Below are 22,872 nucleotides of genomic sequence, written 5' to 3'. Positions count from 1 at the left end.
TCAAACAAACATCCATTCATCTAAACATTCGCATTTATAATATTAGTAAGATTTGTATACATTCGTATATAAACATGTATGTACAATGTCAACGTTGCGTACAGAAAGAAAGCATCGTGACTGAACTGGGAACTGGGAACTGGGTCACCATTTCTCGTTACTTATCACGAAACTGCAGAGTAGCTTACTCTGTACTTAAACACAGAGTAATGTGTCATAACTACAGATATTACTATTCATTGTACTTTGATGCAACACAAACTATGACAAGTTTTTTTTTACAGAACGACGGAAACGAGCAGCGGGAGCGCCGAGGTGTTCAACGACGCCCATGGACATCAGCAATACCAGAGGAACCGCAGATGCGTTGCCGGACTTTGAGATGGTGATACGCCCGCTTCTTGAAGGACCCTAAGTCGTAGCGGTTTGGAAATACCGCCGAGGATAGACCATTCCACAACAGTGCTGTGCGAAGCAGGAAGTTAAAAATCTGATCCAATGTGCTTAAATGATTTTAAAATCATTGTCTAATTTTATAGAGAAAGCTCCAATGTTTTTATTACGAGAAAAAGTAGGAACATAATATGTTTTTTAAGTGTTTAATACTGTTAGTATTTGAAACTGACTGTAATTGTTTGCAACATCGCCGATGGAATGCTTAAATTGTTCTTAAATTATTCAGTTACATTAAAAGAATATTTAGGAATTAAAAATTTACATTTTTCACTACCGATAGTGTACTTAGGGAGGGTGAAATGAAAGTGAGGGGAAGTGAAAGTATGCAAGCGACGCGGCGTGAAGAAATCAACTTAAATTATGAATTTATCCAACTTCTGCCGTCTCGGAGATGGTCCATGAAATATTTAAGGTTATGAATAAATTGTCCAACGTACAAGATGTTTACAGTCTTTTCTTTAAAATTTCTTGTTTTTTCAACAAAATTACAACACGTAGATTTGATCTTGTTTAGGTCAGCTTTTTAAAAAAAAATAGAAATTATAAATATATTATTTTTTCTTTTTGTTAATATCATTGTTTTTTTTTAATTGTTTTGTTGTTTGCTTGTATAATTGTAGTTGTAATTAGCTCCTAAGTTGAATGTTATAGATCTGACGTGTTCAAAAGAACGAAAGTCCCAAAAAAAAGAAAGAAAAAAATATGTAGTCAAAAGATTTCATGTATGTCATAATATTTATCTGCCTATATTATTACTATATGCCACTTACAAAAATATACATCCAGTTTTTTATATAAAACTAGCGGACCCGACAGACGTTGTCCTGTCTACACGTCTTTAATGTGAAAATTCGAATATTATTTAAAATTTGACACTGCGATGGTAGCGCCGTCTGTCGGATCCAATGTAAAACATTCCAAAATCAACAACTACTAATAAATTAAAAATTAATAAAAAAAACATTGTCCAGCGGACAAAATTGTGAATCTAAACCATCCCCAGATCCCCTTGAACACACACAAAAAATTTCATCAAAATCGGTCCAGTCGTTTGAGAGAAGTTCAGTGACATACACACTCACAGAAGAATTATATATATACAGATTATTATAAGTAAAAATAATATGATATTTTCAAATGTCACTTGAAATAAAATTATACAGTAAAATGTCAAAATACGCCAAATTTAACTTAATATAAAGTTAATATTTTCAATAAAAGTTTGTTGTTAATCTCATTTATATTCGTCCTGAGTCTTTAAATATTTCTAATATTTTATGCACGTACTTAATTCCTCACGACTCGTGAATAAGAAATAATAATACAAATTGAGTTTAACATTTATTTTGAGAAAGTTACATCATTATTTTTACAGTATATACCAAAAATTAAAAAAAAATTTAGACATTGAAAAGAAGAACTTTAAAATGTGCCTTTTACTTCAATCTAGAAAAAGACTAGCTTTTGCCTGCGACTTCGTCCTCGCTAAATTTAAAAACAAACTTAGTAAATAATTTGTTGTCTTCACCGAGTACTTTAGAGCCCATCTTGAGGCCTCATCGGGATGAGTGGGACTGGTATTATTTTGCAGACGCGGCCCGTCGCTCACTGCACGCCTGCGCTCTCAGGGTCCCACACACTCCGATGAAGGGACCCCGATGGTCTCTAAACTAGTCGGTCCCAAAATAGACAAATATAAGTAAGTTTTTAGATGATTATACATAAGTTTAGTGATAGGTTTATTAATGAAAATGCATCGTCAGTGGAATTCCACAGTATCGCCAGAATCATCAGCCTACGTCAGTCGAATGCTGAACGAAGGCCCAAGGCCTCCTATAGTACGATTACACGCTTTCCGCTTCACAGTATTATATACAAAAATAACGATTCTCACTTGAAAATAATCCTCAACGATCCAAAAAATTTATATTAAAATGAGTGCAGATATAGATAGGCTCTTAAAAGGCAAATATCTTATACTAACTTTCACATAATTGACGCTGACGATATGAAGGCGGCATCACAAATATTCGTTGTAGGTCCACAGTTCTCCGTCTATTTAAGAGCATAAAGAAAACATATCAAAACATTGTTGGCCGCGTTGTGAATATTACCCTAAAATTGGGGGAAAACAGTTCTCTGGTCGTCAGAAATGCATTACAGTTTCTGCAAACAGCGGCTAATGATCGTACATACGTTAGTATTCACCGCACGCTGCGACGTGAAATGAGAAATTTTAATGCGTTCCAGGCAATTTGCTTTTATTTTTAAAACGTACGACTTTTCAGTTTAATTGTGAATTTACATTTGTAAGTCAAAGTAAAATATGTTAATAGTGGAGTTTAGTGGACGTAGTACGAATATTTGCGACAAGTGCTTTCGTATTGATGACACAATTATGACAAAATTAGTGAGAATTGTTTACTCGATAACACTGCACAAATTTTAACGCAAATTTAATGAAAACGATAATAGGCGATTGTCACTTTCGTGCTAGGTCCACAGATAAAGTGTCTTATTTCTAAGTTAATAATAATTAATGTGAATATATATGTCATATTATGTACATATGTGCAGCTATTTTATAGAAAAGAATGTAAAAGTGATGTACAAAAAAACTTACAGAATACTTTATGATAACACTATATGTTCCCCGCGACTGTGTCCGCGCACAATAAAACAAAGCTTGTTTAGTAGCCTATGTATTTTTTCAGAAAGTTCTACACATATACTAAGTTTATTCAGAACCTACATACATACAAACAATAGCGTTTGTAATCTTAGTTAAGATTATCTTTTATTGATAGAAACATCATATATAAACTATTTTTTTTTAATTTTAATTTAGAAGGATAAAATAGAGAACAAATCTAAAGTCCCAGGTATCAACTCTCTCTCTATCTTTCTTTAACCTCTAGACCAAAGAGACACAAGCTGTGTCTCTTTGGTCTAGAGGTTAGCTTTCTTATTAATTTCTTCTACTCCACTCTACTACGAGTATAACATCTATTATTAAAACGAAAGCGCATAAAATTAATTGAATGAAAATATTTAGGAATCGAACCTATGTCATGAGGAGAGCCATATCCTTGTTCATAATTATAAAAGGGTCATAATATTAGTCCCTTAATTTAAAATCCTGTTATCATTAAACATGGCCGCTTTATATCACACCGAGAATTAATTATAATAAATTTAAAGAGCTCACGACGCAAAAATAACCCTTAACACTTTTGGAAAATATAAAAGTACGTTATAAATTTTTTTAAATGTTATATTTGGGTTAGGAATTTTAGATAACGTAAAAATGTGACAAGAATTATACATATTTGTAACATAAAAATAGTTACCATGTTACCGTTGAATGTTACAATCCATCTCACGTTTACTGATCTGCGTAACATCTACATAAATCTACAGACGTCTTTTTCTATTGAAAGCGGTATTTACACTATATCATAGTAAATTATGGTTAATATCGATAAATAAAAGTTTTTTTTTATACTTTGAAATGTAAAAATTATATCATTTGTTTACAAAATCATAAACTTTATTTGGAACAAAGTGTACTATAAAGGTACGCGTCCATAGGACCTCACCGCATAAACGGCTCGCAACGGGTTGCTTGTTCATCATACAAAGTAAACTGAAATCCGTGGCGAGTCGTGCGTGCGATGCGTCCGGTGCGAGCCAATGGATACGTATGGTAAAAACTGCGTCAGTACCTTTACGTATCTACCTGTACCTTTCAGGTACTTTGAGAGACGCTAAATGTTTCATAAAAGCAGTTTAATTTTCATTTAATTCTTCATATCAAGCAAACGAACGTATTTTATATATTACATACTAACAAAAAATAACACGTAAAAAAGTCGTTTTAATTTTTAAAACAAAGGGAGTGTTGAATTGAAAGCGAACTCAGAAAATTTTGACCGAAACATAATACGTCCGCCCGAGAGCTTTTTGTGTTGTTGAATGTTCTAACCATTATTACATTAAATGTCATTATATTTTGTATTGTTTTGTAACATACTGTATTATTGTTTAAAAATATGAGTCTGAATTATAGTAAAGATTTTTCACTAGCTGTCACCCGCGACTCCGTCCGCACGGAAAAAAAAACATAATTAGTAGTCTAAGTGTCATTTCAGACTGTATTCTATATCTATACCTAATTTCAGCAAGATCCATGCAGCCATTCCGGAGATACCTTCAAACATCCATCCATCCATTCATCTAAACAATCGCATAATAGTAACATTACTAAAGTAAATGACAGTAGGAAATAAATACAACTAAGTTTTTGTCTCGAATCGTTGTATCATTTTATGGAAATGTAAATTGAATACAACGTGCAAATGTTTGTCAAATGCTCGGGAAATTATTTATGCATCTATACATATAAATAAAATTGGAGTGTCTGTTTGTAATATTAAATTAATATTTTTTACTATTTTTGTGTGTCTGTCTTTTTGTTCCAAATAATCTCTGAAATCGCTGGCCCGATTTTGGAGAGACTTCTAATGGCAGTAAAGTAATAAGGAGTAACTTTGCCTCCGTTTATTTTAGAAAAATAAAGTAATGATGCAATGTCCAAGTACTGTACCGCGCGCTGTTCAAAGACAGTATTTCATGAGGACGAACTCGCGGGCACACTTATAAGAAATAAAATCAGATTTACAACTGTGATAACAAAGTTTGTAGGTCAGATGTACACATTGTTGTTCACGAAATAAAACTACCAAAGTGCGCTTTATAGTAAACCACATTTTAAGTTAACAGGGTCTGTCACACTCAGATTTGTATGATATTTTAACAACATAAGTGCAATTTTCGCTTACTTAAATTACACTAAATTGATGTTTAAGTAATCATTTAACATCACTAAGTGTTGATAGTAGATATCTAGTTGTGTTCAATCACAAAGCAAATACTCTGACCTGGCAGAGATGTCTCCAATTCGTATGTCACAAAAAAGTTGAGCAAAAATTATTACCCACATTAAGGCTTATCCTTCGTCATATTTGACATTAGGAATGTCTTTTCAGGTAAAAAATTGTATGATCCAACATTGTTATATAAAGTATGGAAATATGTTGCAAATTTCTATTGCTAAACACTTAAAAAAATGTCATCCCTTAAAATTCTTTTGTAAAAAAAATTGTGTGTTTTTCTGGCGTTTCGACACTGGAAACCCCAAGCTGGAAACTCCATAGTTTATGTCAATCATCATCAGCCTTTGCGCATAGCTGGATATTAGCCTTCCCCAATGCTATCCACAGTGATACTTTCCCAATCTTATATATAAAATTCTCGTGTCACAATTTTCGTTCCCATACTCCTCCTAAACGCCTTGACCGATTCTCATGAAATTTTGTGAGCATATGGAGTAGGGCTGAGAATCGGCCAACATCCAATTTTAATCCCGCGCAGACGGAGTCGCGGGTGACAGCTAATGATCTTATAATATTTGGTTAATTAGAACAATTCGTTGAACTAGGAACGTGTCAAATAGCAAGCTTGTCTAGATATTTTTCTTATTAGTTACGACTCCTAGAAGTCGAATATCAACATATGACAAAGGTTAACCTGTCATCAATTGAAAGCCGCATTAAGATCGCTGTAGAGTTGGAAGCTTAAGTATAAATAGACAAGACAATGCTAATAAAATGGAAGGCCAGTTGAGCATTACAGTTGTGTACCAGTCTATTCCTATTATAGGCTAGACTGCGCCAAAGCTAACGATAAGTGTTGTTAAATTATATTGAGTGTTATGAAAAACCAACAAGAAACTAGAAAAATATGCAATCACACAAAAAAAAGATAACCAGTGGTAGAGCCCGCTTTAACATCTTCGCAAGAATTGTCCCGGCTCGCCCGGTGAAATACCATGACTACACAGAAGACAGGCGTCAAGTGGAAGCTATTCCGCGTACAGTCTGGTGAGTGTGCGTCCCGGAGGCCAAAATTAGTCCTCTCTCCCTTCCCACCCTTTTTCTCAAAGGATGGGAAGTGGAAGTGGACTTTCCGAATGAGAAGATGCATGGTAGGGGAAAATATTTTCTTTCTGTGCATCCTCTCCTCTATCGATTAAAGGTAGGTAACGCATATGCAATTGCGTATGTCTATGGGCAACGGTCGCTTCGATATTTCAGCGATTTCAGGTGGCCGCTCGCTCGTTTGCCACATTATGATATAAAAAAAAACACCCATCAAAATATCAAATCTAAAAAAAGACTCGTTTAAGAAATGTATTATAAAAATATAAAAGATTGGATTTTATTTTTAATTAACGAACATGATAAGCGACTTAAGCCCTCTCTGATATTCTCATAGAATTGAAAATCAGTGTTGCAGATTGAAAAATTTGATCTTTTATTTGAATGAATTTAATCTATATTTAACAAGGAATACCGTTTCGTCTGAGGGGTGCTTTTTCAAGCGAGAGAGAATCGAAAGAACAGCCTTAACCTTTGAAAAAGGAATGAAGTATATACTTCTAGATAAAGGTTCAAATATAGATAAAACATTTGCACTAACTTATCTTTAAATATTTACATTTAACAGAATATGATTTTAACATTATACAAGAAAATAAAAATATTTTAAGAATCTACTTTAGTAGTTCTCTGCACTACAAACCTAACCAAACTTCGCTACTTAAAACAGGAGCTTTATTTTAATAAAAGCTCGAAAATCACTTCAGTAGTTTTTGAGTTTCTCGCTCAATTGTGCAACGTGGATCTTTATAGATAAACCTAAAGCTTCAAGATTATGTGTGGTTTAATAGTACCGCATTGTATAAATCCCCGAACTGTAAATTTTACATTGAACCAAACAATTAACTTTCATTTACAAATACAATATTACTAATAATATTTCAATTATTGTATTAACTGATCGATTAATAATGCTGTGTTTTATCAGAACAATTACCAATTAAGTTCTTTATTTAAAATAATTATAATTTTAATTAAAATAATAATAAGTTACAAAAATAATTGACAGATAATTTTATTAAATAATATAATTAATAATAAATATAATTAAATTGTAAAATAAATAATTAATATATCTTAACATAATTAAAATCAAATACATAGCCGAGCACACATGTTAATTAACACGCTTTCACAAAACGCTTATTAAAATTGTAGAAGCAAATTAAAAATACACAACTCACCTGCTAAATTTAAAGGTCATCGTTTGTTTTTAAAAATTAAATAAATTTTGTTCAACATAAAATAATTACAACACATCCTGTGATCACTTTCAAACTTCACTAACACCAACACAATATATTTTATTCACTACAAAGTTGCGTCGGAGGAAGCACGTAAAAGCTCCACTAGAAAGCTCTGTGTAAAAGCTCTGCGCAGTAGTGGCTATGTTGGCAGGCGTAGTGCGACTGACTCGTGGCGAAACGGAGGTTGGAACGCGCAAGCTCGAACTTAAGACCGGCAGCTTAATCCCATATAGAGAACTTTCATAAAACATTTCTCACGTTCTAAACGTAGTTGGAGAAATGAATTTATATTTATTTATCTTTAAAAAGTTTTTATTAATAATATAAATTAACAACCACGCGTACCGCTATTCTGTGCAACCTTACACACACTGTTCCCACTTTGTTAGAATTTTTCATACATACTAAATATTTGCTTGATATTTAAGACTATAAATTATCGACATTCTATTATTTTATTTATCTAAATTTTAATCATTGGTTTCTGAAATCAACATTTTTATACAATACAGAGGTCACAGTATGTTTTATACACGGATTTTGGTCTCAGAAACCAACGATAAAAAGTACACACAAACCATATTAATTAAAAATTATATTATTTCTCAAAACGAAACGCAAACATTATTTCTTTTTAAAATGTGATTTGACCTTGACATTATATATCAAAACGTAACCTACAAAATTCAACTTATCATCTCTGCATAAATCCTTTATGGATCGAGTTACTCGAATGATAAGATTCCAAGGTCGATGTTTCAAGGTCAAGTCTGAAGGCCTAGAAATGTTGGGTAAGATAGATTCAAATATCTAGCTATTATTATGTAACCTATATTCGAAAACGTCAAAAGGTTTAAGCAAGAATGTAACGTAGTATAAGTTATGTTCGAATAATTTATATTATTAAATAAAAGATTAACGGTAAATTTCCAATTAATTTGGATTACATCTGATTTAAAGTAATACAATTGGTTAATAATTAGTAAGAATTGAAATATGTTAATTAATAATTAAATTAATTAACAAAAAAGGCACATACTGTATCTCCATAACTAATATGACGAATAAGAAACAAAATATCATAATGAAACACATACATGCTTCCAGAAAAGCATTCTTGTAATTGGCATTAAAGAATAGTTCCTAAAGATAACATGAGCAAAAGAAAGGTTCAAGTATTTAGAGATCTATGTCGGCGGCCCGCATTAGTTCGAGCTCGACAAAGGATTGCACGCTTCATTTCGTCGCAATTACTGGACACCGACATGAAAAAGTAGGTGCTAACCTTATAATTACTTTGACGCTAATCTTACTAATATCATAAATGCTAATGTTTAGATGGATGTTTGTTTGAAGGTATCTATAGAACGGCTCAATGAATTTCGATGAAATTTGGCATAATTGTAGAATATAGTCTGGAAGAACATATATGCTACTAATTATGTTTTTTTTAATTTGCGCAAACAGAGTCGCGGTCGACCGCTAGTATGGGAATAAAGCGGACATTAAACCTCCTTCAACATATTAAAACATATCAATCTATAGTGAACACATACTTTTTTTAAATTATTTACAACCATTCGCTACACACGATGGGCTGTCTGACAATATTTTATATTTGTATAGATCAAATGTCACAATTTGCAAATAAATAAAAAAAAATGCCTAATAAGCGTAAAAAATAACAATTTGTCTAACATAAATACAAAACAAATACATTTATCACTAGCTGTCGCCTATGACTCCGTCTTCGCGGTATTAAAAAAAAAAAAAATTACTAGCCTATGTGTTCTTCCGGACTATGTGCTTACATATATGACAAATTTCAGTCATTCTAGAGATACCTACAAACATCCATCCATCCAAACATTCGTATTTATAATATTAGTAAGAGTAAGATAGAATAAAAAGAAAATATTTTTCATATATTTACGTGGGATCAAAGAAACTGTTGTTTCGACCTTTTCAGTTTCGTAGCCGTTAAGTTACGAACAAAGAAAAAAAACTTCAAATCACAGGTCAAAGTCCAAACGAACAAAAACGTGGACCATTAAAAAGAAAAGACTTGAGAAGTAGCAGTTTTTCTTAGTGATTATTTCATTTTTAGTTTAATATGTATTTTTTTTATTAAAAATATTAGTAGATTTTTTGTAAATTAACTAATATTTCTTTTACCATTCCAACTGAGCTCTAGGCTTGTGCTAGGTTTACGACAATAGTCGAATGGCGGGATTCGAACCCCCGACCTCGTGATCAGAAATCCGTACCCTTAACCATTAGGCTATTGACGCTTAAAATATAATTCAAAGAACTTATCATTTTGATTAGAACAATATTGCATCATATTTGTTTGTGGATGGATGGATTGGTGGATGTATGCATGGATGGATGTTTGAAGGTATCTCCAGAGCGGCTGAATGGATATCGCTGAAATTTGGCATAGATATAGAACATCGCCTGGAAGAAGTCATAGGCTAATATTTTTTTTATTTCGCGCGTATGAAGTCGCTAGTTTTCATAATTTAAGCTACACCATTAGCTTATGGCCTGATTCTACTTTAAGGTACATATAATTACAAACATTTATTTTTAACTCAAGTAGTATTTGCTTTTAAAGAGAAGTTATTTTTTCGTACTTAATATAAATTAAAATATTAAATTTGTAATATAATTTTATTAAAACACCATGTATAGCTCATTAATAGACGAGTATTGATGACGTCTAAACTGTTTAATTAATTTCATATTAACTACCGTCCTCGCTCGGTGACCTAAAATTAATTACTTGATAGTAACGACTATCTACACTATGATTATTAACTCTATGTTATATAATACTATGCCGCAGAACAATATTTATAAGAAATATTAGAATTTTTATTACTTAATTGTTTTTGTATTTTCTATAAAGTTATATAGAGGGTGTTTATTTTTTCATTTTAATGATTTCATTAAATTGGAAATAAAAGAAGAAATAAAATTTCAAAATTCAAATTAGATTTTACAAACTTAAAAGTAGCTACTCTCTGATCATTATTTAACGTAATCTAAGTTAAGTGTGCTTAGTTTTTAATTAACGTAATATTTCACCGTAAGAATAGTCCATAAAGTCAAACAAAACGTAATGCAAACTGCACATATCTGCAAACATATTTACTTAAATACCTCCTGGTTCTGCTTGGTTGATTATGGCCTCGTCTTCCTAACTTAGATTATGTTTGAATTCCTTGTTTGAGACATATAGCCTTTGGTTCATACCAATTTTCTTCTGAGTTTTTTGAGGCCTATACTATAGCATAACTGACCTCTTTCTATTCATGACAGTAATTTTTGTGGATTATCAATACCAAAGGTGACCATTTCGCGCAGTTATGTAAATTTAGACCATAACACTTGACCTTACTGGCAAGGAAGTAGCGTTGCACTGCCAAAACGGCTGTTATATGTACTTATACGGTTAAATACATATGTACAACATAACACATACACATGATCCGTAGATTAGTTGTGCAGTCAAATGTTTATGTCACCATCCGTTTGTGAACTTTGACAGTTTTTAATCCGACTAATCAGATAAAATGTCAACAATTTTAATTTGTGAATCGTTAAAATTTACCCTACTATTTTGTAAAGGCGAAGCGAAATCAAAAAATTGTTAATTAAAAAAAATTATAGGCTAAGCTTAAAAATTTTATTTTGATCATTGGACGAGATTTTGGTAAATTATTACTTGACAATTGTCCAGTTTCAATACGATGAAATAAAATTTTTTTTTCTTATTTATCTACAATTTTAATTATAACATTAGCTTATAAAAATTACAAGTAATAAAATAGTCACGCTTAAGTTAGACTAACAAAAACAATTAATTAACTCCGAGTACATAAACTAAGAGAAATGCTGCTGTATTTTACACTTTCACAGCGCGATTGCTGCAATCGCTGTTGCAGAGATTTTAGAACTCTAATTAACTAGACGAATATTTTGTCTCTTTATTAGTCTAGAAATAAAAAGCTATTTTATATAAAAAGTCGTTAGTACCAACACATAAAATTTAATACTGATAGGATGAATAAAAAGACAAAGAATCAGTTTTGTATGTGTTCAAGAAATAAAGTTAAGGAAACATACAGGGTGTCCCGAAATATTAATAATCCTTAAATCAAGTGCAAACATCAAAGGTTCAGAAACTACAGGAGGTTTCAGGATTATCAATTTTACTGGACAACCTGTATATCAATGTGTTTCTTATGATCTCTTAATTACATTGATATTATAATTCAAAGGTAAAAAGGAGAGAACATTGAAAATAACACCGGCTTAGTCATATTTAAATGAAATAAACTGCAATTTAAGTTAAAAAATTCTAGATTGCATTTAGAGTTCGCAAAAAGAAAATGAAGAAAAGATCTTGATGAAATTAGGCACAGACGTAGAACATTGTCTGGAAGAATACAAAGGCTACTTATTAAGTTTTTTTTAAAATTTCGCGCGGACGGAGTTGCGGTCGACAGCTAGTATATGTTAACATACGGTACCGAATTATTTGGCACAAAACAATTGAATTTTTGAAACAATTTATGTACTTTAAGTTTGAAGGGCAAATTGGTGTTCACTTTACGTTGGTGTTCATTTTACGCACGTTTATAATTTCCCGTCAGTTTCCATTGGAAAAACATTGTATAAAACTCTTATTATCTTAACAAAAAGAGAGATAAAAATAATATTTTTATACAAAATTAAAAAAGAGGTTACGTTATAAAATGTTTTACATTTAAACATACAGAGAGGATATTAATCACAGTGTAGGCATGATAAGGGCGCGGGGTTTATGTACGCATCTCAACTCCGGTACAACATGGAGTATGATTTATTAACTTTGCAACTCTATTTATTAAAGCATTGATAATATTCTTAAAGATAGATAGAGCATGTTTAACAGTGGTAGAGCCCGCTTTAATATCTTCACACGAATTAGCCGGTTCGCCCGGTGAAATACCACGACCACACAGAACACAGGTATGAAGTGGAAGCAAGACCGCGTTCCGCCTGATGTGTCTGCGAACCGTAGGCTTTTGTCTTCTTACCCTTCCAACCCTGTTTCTAATAAGGAAAGAATGGGAAATGGAAGTAGATTTTCGAGATTAGGGGATATACGGAAAAGGGAAAATAATCTAATATAATAGGATTAAAAGGTAAGACAACGCATCTGCAATTGCATGTGCAACGGTTGATTTCAAAAAATGTCACTATAAATTTATATTAAACTAGAGATTCCTCGAGACTTCGTTTGCGCAGAATTTAAAAAGTAGCGTATAATGGACCGTATAAATCTTGGTCATTGTCAAGACCAAAATTATATTGGATAATACGAATTCGTCAGTCGCAATTACATAATATCCTGGCTCCAAAATTCTAGGCTCCGATAAGCCATGTCCCGAGATTTGGCAAAAGAAAGCGTTCACTTCGTACAGAAAAGCGCTTTTGGAACGATGCCTAATTTTATTAACAGAATTTCTATATAACTTAAATATGAGATGACAGCTTTTTTTCTTCATTGTTCATACGAGTATAATAAAAAAAAAACTATTATACATTTCTAATATTTCAACCGAGACAACATTTTTATGAGTAGAAAATACGTTATAAATGCCTACCAATGATGTTTGCATTTTATACAAACGTGAGAATCTCAACAAAGAGCTATTTCAGAAAATATCATGAGTAAACGCCGTTTACTGCAAAAGCGATGTGTCGGGTCAAAACTGAAATGACTTAACATTATTTAAAATTGCGAATTCATTTGTTTAAAAACAGAAAAAGTTACTGTAAATCATTCGACAACTTTTCATTGTGTAGAGTAAATTGCGAAATCATTTGCTATTAAGTGGTAGAGCCAGCAACGACGCATCGGAAAGGGAAATATTCTCTTTCTGTGCTTCCACTCCTCTGTCGATTAAAGGCAGACAACGCAAATGCAGATGTCTATGGGCAAAACATCGCTTTGACCAATTTACGTGACAATTTTCACCAACCTTTACTCATCATCAGCTCACTATACGTCCCCACCGAGGGGCTCGGAGCCTACCCTAAGTTAAGGGTGATTAGGCCATAGTCAACCTTTACAAAATAAACTTAATTAGGAATGCAGTTGTAAATATTAATTATCTTACTAGTATTTTACGTACGAAAATTCAGATTGATGGCTGTTTATTAGTAGGTATCTCTAATACAGTTAAACAGATCTCGTTGAGTAGAACATAGTCTGGAAGAACACATTGGCTACTACGCGGACGAAGTCGAGGGCGTCTGCCAGTTAGGTCTTAAATTACCATGCCGATACAACCTATTTCTAAAGTAAAAATTATCACACACGTTAGTGTGTGTCTGTCATGAAAAACATAATATGTGTTTTCTATTTTAGGTTACTTGCATTTGAATATAAGTAAATTTTACTGAATGTTTGTTTATCCTTATATGGTATTTGTGTTTACTGTCCATTCGTCTTGCCCCCAGTAGATCGTAACTCTGTCGCACTTAGTGTAGACAATATTGACCTTTCCTTTATGCGTCTCTAGAGATATCACGATTATTTATTGCTTCCAAGCCTATAAAATATAGGATAACTTGTTAGTCGTATATCTTGTACCATTTTAACTCTGTACATAAAAAAAAGAAACACAAATCAATAAAATGTTTACGAATTTAAAAATTAAATTGTTAACTACACATATTTTTAGGGTTTCGTACGTCATAGGAAAAAAACGGAACCCTTATAGGATCACTTTGTTGTCCGTCCATCTGTCAAAACCCTTTTTCTTAAAAACGCGTGAACGTATCAAGCTAGAATTTATTTTAACTAACCTTTAATCAAGACTTGTCTAGAATTTAGAAGACAAAATGTGCACACATTACCACTTTTTCAGTATCGCGTCAGACAAGTATATTTGTCAAGTCAGCTTTATTTCCGAGAAGCCATAAAAAGCGCGCGCAAAAGTCAAGAATTTGTTCGCGGCTTCTTTATGTCTTTGTTGGTAGAAGTTCATGACTTCAGAGGGATGAGCATTACAACCCTTACTGCGCCGGATGTAATTGAATAGGCGAAACTCTATCTACGAATTTATACACGAAATTTTCTTGTGCTATCTAGTTGGAATTTTGTTTACTGTTGAAATGCCTCACGAAACTCAAATGATTTATCACAGAGTAGAAAATTCAGTAGCACAAGATCTTTTCTCAGTCATTTAACATCTTACTAATATTATAAATGCCAATACTTTGATGGATGGATGTTTGTTTGAATATATCTCCAGAACGTCTCAACAAATCCCGCCGAAATTTGGCGTAGATATAGAACATAGTCTGGAAGAACGTATAGGCTAATAATTAAGTTTTTTTTAATTACGCGCGGACGGAGTCGCAGGCGACAGCTACTTAATAGATGTTTATATGTAGTTAAGCGAGAAAGGCTTGCTATGATGGTGCTTAAAGAAGACGTAATTTATACATGCGTAAAATTGTTATTTTTTATTTCTAAGTTTCTTTGTTACGATATTAGGTTAAGTCAATACTTTATGTCTGTAAAAACAACTATATATAACAAAATGTATTTGGTATCCTTAACATTACTTAGTTGTGTAAACACTATGTATGTTGCCCCGTTCGTCCGCAGGGAATTAAATATTAAAATGTTTCTTTAGTTCACAAAATCAATAAAAATATGGACTCAAAACAAAACCATTGTTCTATTCTGCTTAGGGGACTCAAGGGCACTTGACTTGCAGTCTGCAGGTTCTGGGTTCGAATCCCCCCATGTAACAATGTGTTTTTCCATTTCCGATTTACATATGTACCTACATTTATTCGACGTTCTTACGGCGAAGGAAAACTTCATGATGCAACCTGCACATATCTGAGAAGAAATTCAAAGATATGTGTGAAGTCAACCAACCCGCACTTGGCCAGCGTGGTTGACTATGGGCTAATCACCCTTAACTTAGGGTAGGCACCGAGCCCCTCGGTGGGGACGTATAGTGAGCTGATGATGATGATTCTCTCAGTGCTATTGCACTGAAAATACATTAAAAAATCATATATTCTATGTTATTGCTGCATACATCACCTACTTTACAACAAAAGTCCTATTCAAAACGCTTTAGTTGTTTCAGAGTTTATCTGGATAAACGTGCATGCAGACAGGAAGATCTAAATTTTAGAATTTAAATTTTAGTCTTAAGTACATCATTAGTATGAAATATTAATACTTTATTTTGATATCACATACAGACATTCTAATTTTATTTGTCTATATGTAGTGTATCAAAGTCCATTTGCACTGATTTGTATTCAGGCCAGAATCTGGAGGCTCTCTATGTAACCAATGTCAGTTATTCTTTGTTACAGTCGTACCATTTGTTTTATGTTACTTGTTTCGAATAAAATGTTGCAGTTGTAAATATTCTTTTTCTTTAATGATGCGTTACATTTTCTTTCATAGATATTTAGGTTACCAAGAAATGTATAAGTGGTTTCTGATATGAATTAACAGGCTGGCTGTCGCCCTCAACTCCGTCCGTGTCTTCCAGACTAAGTTCTATATGTATGCCAAATTTCATCGAGATCCGTTCAGCCGTTCTGGAGATACATTCAAACAAACATCCATCCATCTAAACATTGGCATTTATAATATTAGTGAGATATAAGGCCTTACGTACACAAGGCAACTAATATATCTTTGCGCTTAGAGTATTGCGTCGCGCATACAGTGCACACAGTAAAGAATAATCGATGCGAGATGTCTTCTACAGTATACAGACTTAACGACTACGGCTGATGCGTATCTTGAAAATTGCAGCGACTTTTCACGACAATCTTGAGAAACAGGTTGTGTGGCTTTGACAGAAATGTGGACAACGCATGCATTTTTACAGACCTCTATGACATTGTGTAGCGTAAGGCGCTTTGCTGGTAAAATTGCTAGGTTTTGAAAATTTACATCGCCCTAAATTAGGAATAAGAAGGCCGTAGTCAACCACTCTGGCGGAGTGCGGGTTGGTTGACTTCACATATATCTTTGAATTTCATCTCAGATACGTGCAGGTTGCATCACGATGTTTTCCTTCACCGTAAGAAGGTCGAATCAATGCACATATGTAAATCTAAAAACACAATGGTACATGGTGGGATTCGAAACCAGGACCTGCAGATTACAAGTCGAGTGCCTAAACCTGTGAGCCATGGACGAACTTTAGCTTTATATTTGTTTAAAAATATCTGAGAAGCAAACACGCGTCGAATAATGTTATCGAGCGTACCGCCTTAAATATGGAACATATATTTATCTCTGTTTTTTAAAGAATTGAAAAAGGGATGACAATAGGTTTCAATATTTCGTCAATAGGTATACAGTGATTTACACAAAACAAATTAAATAAACAACAAAAGAGAAAGTTTAAATTTCACTCAATCTCCAAACAAATATTGAATCGTTCGCAATCGTTGTTTTACGAAGACCAAAATATATTATACTAGCGATACTCGTATAATGTACAATGTTAACTCAATTTAGACGTTTGCGAACAATTGCGGCGCACGTGCCACAACAGATTGAAAACTATGTGTGATTCTATTGAATTACGTCATCAATATTTATCACTAGCAATACTAGTATAGATATACTAGTAATTGTAACATGATTTGTCTAGAAAGCGAGACAGAGAGACAGTTACTTTCGCATACGCATCTTCTTTTCCTGATAGAACTTCTTTTTAACTAATCTTTTTGGACAGTTTAGTAGTTGAATTGTTTAAACTTTGGTAAGACATTAAAATAAACTAGCAGTCATCCGCGACTCCGTTCGCGAGGAATTAAAAAAATATAATTGATAGCCTATCTGTTCTTCCAGACTATGTTCTTTACGTATGCCAAATTTCATCAAGATCTGTTAAGCCGTTCTGGAGATACATTCAAATAAACATCCATCCATCTAAACATTCGCATTTATAATATTTGCAATGGCTGAACTAGCGTATGATCGTCCGGTACGGCACCGACTAGTTTCAGACCTGCTGGGTCCTTTTCATTAACTGTCGACCTGAAGATGGTCCCTCGACGGGTCCCTAGCCGCTCCTAATTAATTTAGTTTAGTAGTTTTTGATTTTATATTACTTAATTAGCGCCTTATCAAAAACATAATATGAAAACTCTGCGTATAAAGAGGTTATATAGATTCGTATCACATAACAGAAATGAATAGTCAAGTATAATATATATATACGTATTATATATTTGTATAGTCTGTAACACGATGTTTGCCCTTAGGAGTTCATAAACTTATTCCGATCAATTTGAATTGATGCTATTCCCTGAAGCTTTCACCCCGATGTCTACATATATTTATATCTAAAATAGAATTGTTTATCTCAATTCATGGGATATTGTATTGTTTATATTACTGACATTATAAATGCGAATGTTTAGATGGATGGATGGATGTTTGTTTGTTTGAAGGTATCTTCGGAACGGCTAAAGGGTTTTCGTTTAAATTTGGCATAGATGTAGAACAAAAGAAGAACACATAGGCTACTTAAAGCTTTTATTTAATTTCACGCGGACGGAGTCAAGGGCTACAATTGTTTTGTTATAAATATATGTAGCGGACTCCGTCCGCGCGGAATTGAAAAAAAAAATTATTAGCCTTTGTGATTGGTTCATCGAGATTCATGCAGCCGTTCTGGAGATACCTTCTATCAAAGATACATCCATAATTTTATTAATATGAAGATAATTACAAGTTGCGTTTATAATTTCTAAGAACCATAACAACTTTGTCCCATAGATATATGTATTAACAGTAGGTTTTCATTGCCAAGAATACACAACTTGTTTTCAGCAGTGGAAATGCACGATTATATGAATAATGGTCGGTTATAATCTTACGTCATGCAAGTTGATGCAAAGAAAGCCTTAGTAGAAGCTTTCCTTGTTTCGGTAACGTTAAATTTTCTTTTCATCAAAACCTTGTTCTAAAAATATATAAAATATCATTAAAAGTAGAACCAGAACAAAGTTGGCCGAATAAAAAGACTTTGGTTAAAACACCTATACGACGGTCGTAAGGAATGGCGCGGACATGTGAGCTTTATTGACAATGGGGCCATGAAACCAACGGACAAAATATTAATTTAATAAATATTTTTTCATGATAAAATTCGACGTTCATACGACGAAGAAAAACATTGTACTGCAATGTGTTAATGTATGAAGAAAATTAAAGACGTGAAGTCAATAAATTCGCACTGGATTCACGTGGTTTAGTAAGAACAAATTACTTTTAACATGGTGAAAGCGTGACCACTCGTTAGGGACATAACATGAGCTGACGACTTGATAACTAGATTTGGTTACTAGATTCAAACTTTTTAAAGCAGCCTGGTTATTTTCCAGTTAATCTACAGGTGGATACCAGGTGGGCACATAAAGATGTTTTTTTAATGGATATCCCATAATTTTCCGCTATTCTCGTGGCCCCTTATAGACATGTCGTTGTAACTAATTGCTGTGAAATATCGACGTCGCTTCCACTGTAATAGCGGAACAAAAAGCCGCTCTACTTACGCCTTTTTTGTCTCTCAAAGTACATTGTAGTCTGTAAAAGAATGAAACGATGTAGTAAGCTTTTAATGTTTTATTAAAAACGTTGGATAAGTTTGAAACAATTTTATGATTAACTAGCGGTCTCACGCGACTTCGTCAGGATAGAATTAAAAAAATTAAGCCTAAAATATGCCCGTGTGCATTAGCTACCATCCAGTACAAGTACCGTCAAAATAAGTCCAGCCGTTTGAGAGATTACCCGGAACTTACACGGCTTAACGGACACCCATACAGACAGGTAAAAATTTCCAAAAATGAATTTTCGATATCATATATACGAAATATGTATTTTTTTTAATATTGCATGATACACTCATATTTTATTAATATGTATATATATGTAAGATATTCATAATCTCTACAGTCAAGAACCTAAAATTCCCTTCATTCATACATGTTTTAATTTTTAGGGTTCCGTACCTCAAAGGAAAAAACGGAACCCTTATAGGATCACTTTGTTGTCCGTCCGTCTGTCTGTCAAGAACTTTTTTAATGTCAATATACCTATATTCTACATCTTTCATGCAATCACTTGATATTTCTGAGAGTAACTTTTCATATATTATTCTCTTTTTAAATGTATCATAAGGTGGCAAACGAGCGAGCGGGTACCTGAAATCGCTGATATAGCGAAGTGACCGCTGCCCATAGACATACGCAATTGCATATGCGTTGCCTACCTTTAATCGACGGAGGAGAGGATGCACAGAAAGAAAATATATTCCCTTTCCATGCATCCTCTCATTCGGAAAGTCCACTTCCATTTCCCATCCTTTCCTTATAAGAAAAAAAGTGGGAAGGGAAAGAGGACTAAATTAGGCCTCCGGGACGCACACTCATCAGACGAAACGCGGAATTGCTTCCACTTCACGCCTGTCTTCTGTGTGGTCGTGGTATTTCACCGGGCGAACCGGGCCAATTCGTGCAAAGATGTTAAAGCGGGCTCTACCACTGTTAAGTGAGAGAGCCCGCTTCAAGAGTCAAAGTTATTAAAAAAAGGAATTATAATTAAAACAAGTACTTGTAAAGTAGTAACTTGGATAAAGTTGCAAGTAGTAGATTTGAGTTCAAAATAAATAATAACTTAACTGAAATGGAATGAATGAGTCATCAAATTTCATACAATAATGTATTGTTGTCGGGCACGCTTTTGTCCCATTTGGCCTTTTGTCTTGGAAATCCAAGCACCTTTATTGTTAAAATTCACATGTGCAAAGTTTGATTTCATTCAATTCATTAGTCAATTCTGTAAGCGCTAATTGGATTTGGTCAAATATATTTTTTTCATTTTATACGCTTGTTATTTTACACAGTTTCATATTATTGTATAGTACCTGGATGACGGAGCTTTGCTCGGTATTTTTTTCTTTTAAATTGTGTTTTTTGGAAATTATATTTAAGTACGAATTACTAATAAAATGATGAAATATGAATAATATTTACCGATAGAAAAAGTTAAGTTTATGTTTAAGTTGATTATCGATAAAACACGAATAAAATGATATTTTCTAAAAATGATTACTAGCTAGATCGATTTATCGCCCCCGAAACCCTCTATGTACTAAATTTTATGAAAATCGTTGGAGCCGATTCCGAGATTCCAATTATATATATATACAAGAATTGCTCATTTAAATATATAAGATATAGTTCTGTAAACTTTCTTTAAAGTAAAATATACAGGATGTACTGAAATGCGAATTTGTAATTGCAGCAATGAAAAAATATTACTTCCTTAAAGTCAATTTGTTACATATTAATTTTAATTTTTGTACCTTTTTAACGCAAAAAATAAGGTGGAAAACCAGCGAGCTGCAACTTTAATTCGCCGATGTAGCGAAATGACCGCTACCTATAGACATCCTACAGATGCTACATTTAGTCGACGGAGAAGGGAACGTACTGAAAGACAATATTTCCTTCCTTCATAAATTTCACTTTCCCTTCTCATCGTGTCCTTAAAAGAAAAGGATGGAAAGGGAAATTAGATTAAAATAAGGCACGTACTCTCATCAAAATAAATAAATACTAAGTGTATTATAAAAAAGATTTCTGGGTAAATCTGATAGCAACATTATTTATCTACATCGATAAAAGATATATCCATGATCCTAACTACCTTTGGGCTTTACTTTTTTACTTAAGTCGTTGAAATATTTCGAAAGCTAGGATTTTGTCGAATGTCGACGAAAAACATGTATTGTAGACAGGAAATTTCAGATCTGATGGATTATTTATTCTCTTAAGTGCTTCCAAAGAAATAGTTGACTTCGTTTCGTAACCTCACTTTGCAATAAAAAATTTCTAAGATACTTTTTTGTAGTATTTTCTCTACAATTGTACCTAAAGTAATTTTGGTTTCCATAGATGTAGAACATAGCCTAAAAGAACCCATAGGCTACTAATTACGCCTTTTTTAATTCCGCGCAGACGGAGTCGCGGGCGACAGCTATTGTATACAGTAAAGTATATAACTAAACATACATATATTATAACAAACATAGCAATAAAAGAACAAATCGACCTTGAACGAAGACTTGGACGAAAGCCTAAAATAAATGACGAAATGCTGCGACTGGCAAAGAAAAATTGCAAAATTTCCGTACCCACTTTTTGTGATCTTCTGGTACTTAATTTAAATTAGTCTTTGGTCATGATTATTCTCGTTGAAATAAGAAATCGCTTGTAATAAATATGTCTTATCATTATTCACATTCTCTTGGAAAAGTAACAAAACCATATTTTGATACAAGTATTATAACAAAACTGATATATAAACACGGCTAAACACTCACGTATCTTCGGCCGGTGGCGGCACCGACTAGTATCGAGCCCATCGGGGGCCCTTCATTAGGATGAGTGGTACTGGTATTATTTCGCGGACGCGGCCCGTCGCTCACTCTCTCACTCGCTCAGTGAGCGACGGGCCGCGTACTGTCTCACGAAAGTTTGAATAATTTAAGTAATATAACAGTTGGATTACACGACTAGAACATAAACGCTTAAAGGTAGTCATTTAATAGAAAAAAAATATTTTCTACTAGTTGTTTCCCTCGCCTCCGTCTACTCCAAATTAAAAAAAATATTTTTATAAGTAGGCTATGTGGTCTTTCAGACTATGTTCTACATCTATGCTAAATTTCATCAAGATCCGTTGAGCGGTTCCGGGGATACCTTCAAACAAACATTCATCCAAACATTCGCATTTATAATATTAGTAAGATGTAATTGTTAACTTGGGATCCCTACCGTGCGACCGCAGCGATTTGGGGTCGATTTTTGTATTATATTATTTAGTATTATTTTTAGTTTGGTTTAGTTTTAGTATATACTAAAACTACGTAGTTTATAGTATTATTTTGGTAGTTTAATTAATTTAGTCACTTAATAATTAATATAGAGTTAAGTTATCTATACAATAAAATTGTTAACTAATTAATAAGTTGTAATGAAAAGTATCCAATATTTTACGTAACGTAACGATGCGCTATTGTAATATTTCAGATACGACAAGT

At 33.1% G+C, this 22,872-nt stretch overlaps 1 protein-coding gene across 1 annotated transcript in view; it reads right to left on the bottom strand.

Moving 5' to 3' along the window:
- LOC106122313 (uncharacterized) overlaps nucleotides 1–7,849 on the bottom strand; it is a 35,293-nt gene extending 27,444 nt beyond the window's left edge. Inside the window, exon 1 of the mRNA XM_013318252.1 lies at nucleotides 7,640–7,849. The gene's annotated coding sequence lies outside the window, so the exon portion shown is untranslated. The remainder of the gene's footprint in view (nucleotides 1–7,639) is intronic.
- Between the last annotated feature and the right edge of the window lie 15,023 nt (nucleotides 7,850–22,872).

This window comes from Papilio xuthus, unplaced genomic scaffold, assembly GCF_000836235.2.
Source record: "Papilio xuthus unplaced genomic scaffold, Pxut_1.1 DF826923.1, whole genome shotgun sequence".
NCBI lineage: Eukaryota > Metazoa > Arthropoda > Insecta > Lepidoptera > Papilionidae > Papilio > Papilio xuthus.
The sequence above is the reverse complement of the archived record's forward strand: the minus strand, read 5'-3'. Positions and strand labels throughout refer to the sequence as shown.